Source organism: Poecilia formosa, unplaced genomic scaffold (assembly GCF_000485575.1).
Source record: "Poecilia formosa unplaced genomic scaffold, Poecilia_formosa-5.1.2 Scaffold24, whole genome shotgun sequence".
Classification (NCBI taxonomy): Eukaryota; Metazoa; Chordata; class Actinopteri; order Cyprinodontiformes; family Poeciliidae; genus Poecilia; species Poecilia formosa.
In genome coordinates, this window is record NW_006799963.1 from 598,074 (window position 1) to 606,170 (window position 8,097).

An 8,097-nucleotide genomic window follows, 5' to 3' on the forward strand; every position below is an offset into this window, starting at 1 on the left:
CTTTATCTTTGTGTCAAAGACAATGGCTGTATTTATACGTTCTTCTTCTTTCAAAGAGGATGTTGGTTTGCTTTTGATTTGGTTGAGTTACATTTTATGTGCAGTAGCTGACTGATAAAATGAAGGCAAGATTAAAACTAAACTTGCAGTAGAATACCGGCAGCTGCACTCAACAGTATTTTCACCACTGTATACGGTAAGCTACTTTCAATATTAATTACAATTTAAATTGTAAATTTATACTAAATTACTGGCAGCTATACTTTCACAGTAAGCTACTGACAGAACAAATTCCTGTACAGATAATGTACATTTACACTACTGCTGTCTTTAGCAGCCAACATTTTCCTGTAAATTTACATCATTATTAGAGTAGACAATTTTCAGTGGAGTTAAATATTTGCCTTTAATACTAACAAGGATCACAGATGATCTGGTTTGATCCAGATCATCAGTAAAATCATTTTGTCTTAGATGCAATAAAGTTATAAACCTGCCGTACAGATACATTCATGGCTCCATTAACTTCTAATAAGTTATGTTTATATATACATATACAGAGTCACATGGTTTTCTTTGACACGTCTGTTTGAGGAAGTGAAAACAGATGAGACAGGTGCTGCTCCTTCACTAGCACTGCTCTTTGGTCACCTTCAGCTCACTGAATATTAGGTTTAATTATAATATAAGATGCTTCGCTTGTTATTATTGGGGCTCATGAGCTGGTGCTTATCTGACATTGATGAGTTAATATTTGTCATATTGGCCTTTTTTGTGTTTTGATGTTACTTCCCCATAAAACAACTAAGTTCTTTTATAGTGCTTGACCTCCAAACATATTAGTGCCAATAACTCATTTTACCAGCAGCAAACATGTTTAAATCATAAGAAAAAAATCTTTACAAAAAGAGATGCAATGAATATAAAACATCTTAGATGCTATTAGAAAAATAATATAAGGAGGATAAAACAGAGAAAGAATGCAAAAAGTTATTAAAATAATCTACAAGACTAAAATGGCATGCACAAATACAAGAAACATTAAGAATTACACAAAAAAGCCTGACATTCGAATGAAGAAAGGTTTTATTCCTGTTACACAGGAACACCAAACTGTCTTTTGCATATTGTTACAGCAACACTTTCATGAAAGTGTGATAAAGAAATGTTCTTGTGTGCAGACATGCCAGCTGCTGCTGGAACTTCAGTCTGGAAATCAGTGTTACAATGCACCGTGTCATGGGGTTTGTCGAAAGAGTATAAAATGTTAGAATTTTAGTTCTCATTCCTATGGTGTCAGTATAATAAGGATCAAAAAAGAAGAAGTAAAACCATCTGTGTTGTTCCATAGCAATGCCTGCTGAAGCTCCACTTCTACAGTAAAACAAAAGATTTCTCTGGCACAGTGACTTTATTAAAACAGGTTAATATATACACAGTTATATGTGTGGCCTTCCCAGAGAACATCGCCCATGGCTGTAAATATTAACATGACTTCCCTTTGCAGGTGATGTTATTCAAGGCAACATCACTGGTTTCTATCAGCTGTTGTTTCTCCTCAGTCAAACTAAAACTGTTTCAGTTTAGTGGATGTTAAATTGTGACCTTCACCACTCCCAAACTATGGAAATAGTTCAACGAGCATGAATACATTCCACAGCTGATTACAATTTTCATGATATATTTATTTATTCAAACAACTGAAATAGAATAAAAGAATGGTAAGGTTTGATGCTTCATATATTACCCTTTTTTGAAAGCAAAACCATCTAGTGTGTTTTTAAATTCAGTACAAAAAAAATAATAATTAAAAAAACATGCCTGAATGTAGCAGCCAAATCTTAAAAACTATCCACTTCTTTTATTCATTGACAATTTTTACATTCAGGAGAAGATCTGCTTAACTCTTACAAACTCAGCATTTATAGGCCTTATTTATAACTCAATTATCCACTAAAGGATCACTATTTACTCCATAAGTAACACACTAGAATGTGGAAACAAGTATCAAACATTATCTACAGCACAATGAATGGTGATGTGATGGACTGAAGATCCATTCAGGGTCTATCCAGCCTTTCAGTAACTGATTCTTGCAGAAATAAATTTGAACAATTGGACAGAAAAATAGATGGAAAAAAAAAATCCTCTCTCTGACAGAGGCCTTGACATCTTCCTGGCCTCCTTGCAGCTCATGATGCTTTTGTCACCACCATATTGTTGACATAGATTGGCTCTTCTGTTTCCTGTAGACATAAAGCAAAAACTGCTTGTTTGTTTTGTTTTGTTTTTTCTAAGTCAATTTACTTGAGCTAAAATTGATTCTAGGAATTTAAAGTTGGTCTTTTGGTTTTAGCCTCACTGGATTCCCAACTAAAAAAAGCATGTATTACACATACATTAAATGTGACTTAATAGAAATTTGACTACATATTTGAAATTGGCCCTATGTCTCTTTAAGAAACTTTTGCTCACTCCGCCTGCAGAAAGTCATCATGACGTCGCTCCTCTATTAACCCTTTAGTGTTGCACTGAGAAGTTGCTCCTATAATGAGCTCAGCAGACGCAAAGCAAGTGTTTGCAAATTGTTGCTGGCTAGTCTGAAGGAGCTGAGTGGGGGAAATCATTATAGTATGTCTCATAGTGACAGTTTTAAAAATATGTAATAAAACATATATACTGCAGTTTTAAACATTTCTGAAATCATTTGACTTAAACTCAAACTTTAAAAGATATTGTTTCCATAAAACCTAACATGGAGGTTTATGCCTGAAGAATTTATCTTTTCTTCTCACGCAGTGTTAAGACGCAAACAATGAGCTCAGCTTACCTTTTTTGGTTTGTTGTAGAATCTGAACCACCTGAAAGAATAATGATTAATTGAAACGCCAGCATTTAATAAAAGTTACAAGGTATCTGCTGATAGAAGAGGATCTCACCACTCAAACATGATGATGGCAGCACCGATCATTACAAGCCCCAGGATATTCACTATAATATAAGCTGTGAATCCAGGCTCCTGATCATCTGTAACAAGAAAACCAAGTCCCCAAAATTATTTGTTACTGCAAATAATTCAAACCTGTAAAAGGTGGTTTGATTGTTTTTTTATGTTTTGTAAACCAAAACTAATTCAGTGATTCTTTATGAGAAATGAGTGTCAGCTAATGTGTTACCTTTAGTTTTAACAAGGACCACAGACGACTGATTTTCACCCAGATAATTTGTGGCCACACAGTAAAACTCTCCTCCCTCAGCAACTATAAATCTGTAAAAGTTCCCTGTAGCTACTGTAATGTGTTCATGTTTGCTCTTCCAGAACCAGGTGAATCTGGGTGGAGGTTTGGCTCTGCTGGAGCAGCTCAGCTCCACCCAGCTACCTGCTGACACCAAACCTGATGGACTGATGGATGCTGAGGTGTTTCTAGGAGCATCTGAGGAAAATGAGACACATGAACTTTATTGATCACAAACAGCTGAACCATGACCTGCTGACAGGATCACTTACATGAAACACTGAGAGTCACTTCTGTCTCTGCTGTCTTGTTTCCTCCAATCACAGGATATCTGGCAGAACAGCTGATGTTGTATCCATCATGTGTGTCTGACAGAGTGATGGTCTCCTGGATTTTAGTTGTAAAGGTTCCATCTGTGTTTTTCTCTGTTTGTCTGAGAGAGTCTTGTTGGAGATTCCAGGTGAGTTGAGGAGGTGAGTGTGGACAGGGAGTGAAAGCTGAGCAGGTTACAGTGACAGACTGATGCTCCTTCAGGTCAGAGGGAACATTAATGCTGGGACTCCAAGGAGAATCTGAGGTTTCACAGTAAATCAACAGGATAAAACTGAAGCATGTGTAAAATGTGCAGAATGAATGCTCAACAGTTTTCATTATGTTTTAAGTAAAGATTAAGTTGTCCAAACAGCATATTAACATGGTTATTTTGCTGCAGTCTTATGTTAAGAAGCTGTTGGCTAACAATTTGTCATCAAAACATTTAAGAATATCTGAAATCATGTTCTTGTCCTCAAAACAGAAAGTGTCTCATCAATTTTTTGGAGAAATTGCTGCAACTCTGCCTTAAGGTACCAGTACTTCTCTACTCCAGAAAGAGATGCACAATACCCAGAGGAGAACTGAGCAAACAGGCAAAGTAGTGACTGATCAGAAATGGGCCCCGCACTCTAAGTGTACCATTAAATGAAAACAATCTAAATGTGTCAAGGATGTGGAACTTTGTACATCAGTATCATAGTATGAACAAACAAAAACTTTCTCACCTTTAACTTTTAAATGAAGAGGATTACAACGATCTGTTGCTCTGAACGGCCAGCTCTGAATTCGTAGGAAGTATCTGTCTGTATAACTCGTCTTTAAATCAGGAAACACAGTGGTGCAGTCTTCCTCACTGAGGTTTCCAATCATTTTCAGTGAATAGGTGTTAACTGACCCATCACTGTTGAAAATAAGATTTCCTGGTGTGGTGATTAAATCCCAGTGTGTTTTCAACCAAAGGCCATAGGTGGGTACAGACATGTTATGTATTTGATGCGTTGAATTGAAGCTACATGGGATTTGCAAACAAGATCCACTCAGAGCTTCAATCTGCCCAGGTGTGTTAGCAATAAGGACTGGATTGGGACAATCAGCCACATCACCTACAAGAACAGACAAATGATGACAATAACATGGAGGAAACAAAAACTGACTGCAGATCCATTTCATGATACAGAAGCTCCAGTTCAGCTGTAAAATGTTATATGTGGAACCTTCAAACAATATCAGCATTGCATATTTCAGACTGGACATTATTTATGTGATGTCTCCACATGAAAAGAAGTGGACAAACATCTCACCTGGAAGAACTAAGACACTCAGCACTGTCAGCATTGTCACGGACCGAGCTGCCATCAGACTCTCACAGTTCTCCATCAGCTCTCTTAGACTGGACTGAAAGATCTGTGAGTTATAGTTTAATATTTGTGTTTTAAATCAAAGTCACATCTGAAAAAAGCTCTGATTGCTTTACAACAAAACCACAGGCTTAATGTGAAGCCTATAAAAATGCACAATAATTGAAGACCAAAAAACAAAAGAAAAATATGGTTTAAATACACATTAAAACATAAAAACATATTTTAAAAGTAAGAAACCATATAGTTTTCTAGTAAAAATCAGCAATAAATGAACACAAATATGTTCTCTTCTGAATCAGAAGATAAATCAGTTCAAGTATTTACCTTTATATCAAATGAAGTGTGAATTTCAGCTGATGGGCTGCAGATCCAGGGACTAACTTCTCCGTTTTAAAAACAATGTCAAATCAACAACAGGTGTATTTATTCATTCTTCTTCTTTAAAAGAGGATGTTGGCTCAATGTTAATTTCATTGTCAGAGTAAAAATGAACAACTGCAAATAATTTGCCTCCACCTTTTCCATATTTAGATATGAAATAGGTGGAGATTTGTCTGGTCTCACTTGATTTGCTGATCATTGACAGTTGAGTTAGTTTAATTTTTAGCTCAAATGGAGAAGTAATAATAAAACTAATGGAGCAACGATTTGACTCTTCCTTATCTGAAAGAGTTGATGAGTAGAAAAGAGAGCAGCTGCACTGACGATCACAGATAAGCTAACCATGGTTCAGAAGACTGGATTTATTATTTTGCTGCAGTGAGGTGATATTTAGCTCCAACTAACCTCACAGCTTCCAGGTACAGATGTGATTCCTCCAACAGCTCTGGAGGAAAACCAGCAACATTGAATTTACCTTTAGGAGTGAGGGAGTGTAGCTGCTCGTCTCTGTCCTTGGGACAGATATTTGACTTATCCAGTATGTACCATGGAACAGATCAGTAGATATGTAGTTAATATAACTACAGACATATATTTACCATCTTCAACGTAGAGCCTTTAAAACCACAAAATAAAAATCTGAATATTTTTCTAGAAAACTGGTGCTGAGCCTTAAGTTTAAGTTATGATACTTCCCAAATATAAAATTTCTACATATTTATAGGTTTTAACATGGAAAAAAAAAAGTTTAAAGCAACTTAAGTTGTAATTTAAACAACACATGATTTGTATGTATTAAGAACCACTGTAATAAATCAATATTTATGAGGAATTTTATTAAGTGGAGTTACTTATTAAAACTTGTTTTTATTTAGAGCCTTCAGTTTTTGTAAAGGTGCAGCAGAGATTATATCATATCAGCAACATTTGAATCTTAGTTTGACTTCTATAGGTCTCAATAGGTTTATTGATAAAAACACTTTTATTATTCATAGCTACTTACTAGTCATTTTTGATGATGCAGCTTACACACAAAATTAAACCACATTTTACTATAACTTTGCCAACCCCCCCCCCCCCAAATTTGTTCTTAAAAAATTTCCTTGTTTATGGTCCCCCCCCCACCCCAATAATGAGATGGGATTTACGCCCTTGCCTGTGTCCACACCTGTTAACTATTTCTGAAACCACAATTCATACAACGTACGACATCCTACACTGAGTTTCTCATTCAGGCAAATATGATGAGCAGTATCATCTTAAAAACTGAGGTGAAAAACTAAGGAAAGTGCATAAAGCTTTTCTTTGCATTATGTAGCAGTCCCTCAGACCCAATAAAGAAAACGGAGAGCTTCGACGGGTGCAGTAGATTTGTATTTACACCGTGAAAACTAAAAGAAAAGAAAATACATTTTGTTTAACATGAATACATAATACTAATAATAACGCTAACTAAAGCAATAAAGCTCTAAACATGAACCTCGCTCCGCTGTCCGAGGGCCGCAAAGTCCATAGCACAAAGTCCGTGCCGTGCCACCTCCAGCTTCCAGTCCGTTCTGAAGAATCAGCGCTACAGTCCAGTCGTTGAGATGAAGAACATCATCCTCTTCCTCCCGTCCGTGAGATATTTCAGCCCAAAATGCTGGCTGACAGGAGGCTAGCAACACTTCCTCTCATTCTACAGTTTTAACTCAACATGAACCAAACTACAGCGCCCCTGCTGGGTACTATGGGTAACAACTTAGAATCAGCATATAAAACATGGAACGGGCATTTACACTCCCACCAAATCATGTATGATGAGAGCTTATTAACGATTCATGCATGATTTTAAGCATGACAAATGGACGTTAAAGAAGTGAACAAACAAAAATACAGTTAACGTCACACATTAACCTTCAGCAATGTAATATCTGATGTAAGACTAATGAGCATCAGTTAGTGACTTTCTAAAAGAACTACAAGTTTTTGAACAGGTCTTTCAATAATGTGAGGTTTGTGTGTTGTACCCTGCTTCTTTGCTGGATTTCGATCACCAGCTTGGTGCGCAGAGTAAAACTTCAGTTTGACTCTGCGCACCAAGCCATCATCCTCTTGTGGTGCTTCAACAACTCGACCCAGTTGCCACTGACTTCTGGGAAGCATGTCTTCCTTTATGATGACGATGTCATTTACCTCAAGATTGCGACGAGGTAGGTGCCATTTTTGTCTTGTGGATATGTTCAGAAGGTACTCCACTTTCCACCTACTCCAAAACTGTTCCGTTAGATATTGCACTCTGCGCCATCTTTTTCTTGCGTACAAGTCTTCCTTCACAAACTTTCCAGGAGGAGGCAGTGCAACCTTTGATTTCATTAATATGAGATGGTTTGGAGTCAGAGGTTCAGGTGATTTAGGGTCATTGATTCCATCAATGCTTAGTGGTCGGCTATTGATTATAGACATTGCCTCATAAAACAGTGTTCTTAGGGAAGTGTCATCCAGCCTGCCTTGTGATTGAGCGATGGTGGCATTGAGAACACTGCGGATGGTTCGAATCTGTCGTTCCCACACACCTCCGGCATGGCTGGCAGATGGGGCATTAAATACGAACTCGCACTGTTTATCTGCAAGGAAAGCCTGCAGGGCGTTTCTGTCACATTCTTTGAGCGCCTCCTTTAGCTCATTTTTGGCCCCAATGAAATTTGTACCTTGATCGCAGTACAACTTACAGACAGCTCCTCTTAAGCTGATAAAGCATCGTAGGCCATTAATGAAAGAGTCTGTAGACAGGTTTTCTAGCATTTCAATGTGGACTGCGCGTG

At 37.2% G+C, this 8,097-nt stretch overlaps 1 long non-coding RNA gene across 1 annotated transcript; it reads right to left on the reverse strand.

Moving 5' to 3' along the window:
- Window positions 1-3,318: 3,318 nt before the first annotated feature.
- Window positions 3,319-7,647, reverse strand: LOC103135339 (uncharacterized). Its single transcript, XR_001661617.1, has 3 exons — window positions 7,637-7,647; window positions 3,509-3,808; window positions 3,319-3,434 (listed from the first exon to the last, which is right to left on the reverse strand). It is a non-coding gene; the product is annotated as an uncharacterized LOC103135339 (long non-coding RNA).
- Between the last annotated feature and the right edge of the window lie 450 nt (window positions 7,648-8,097).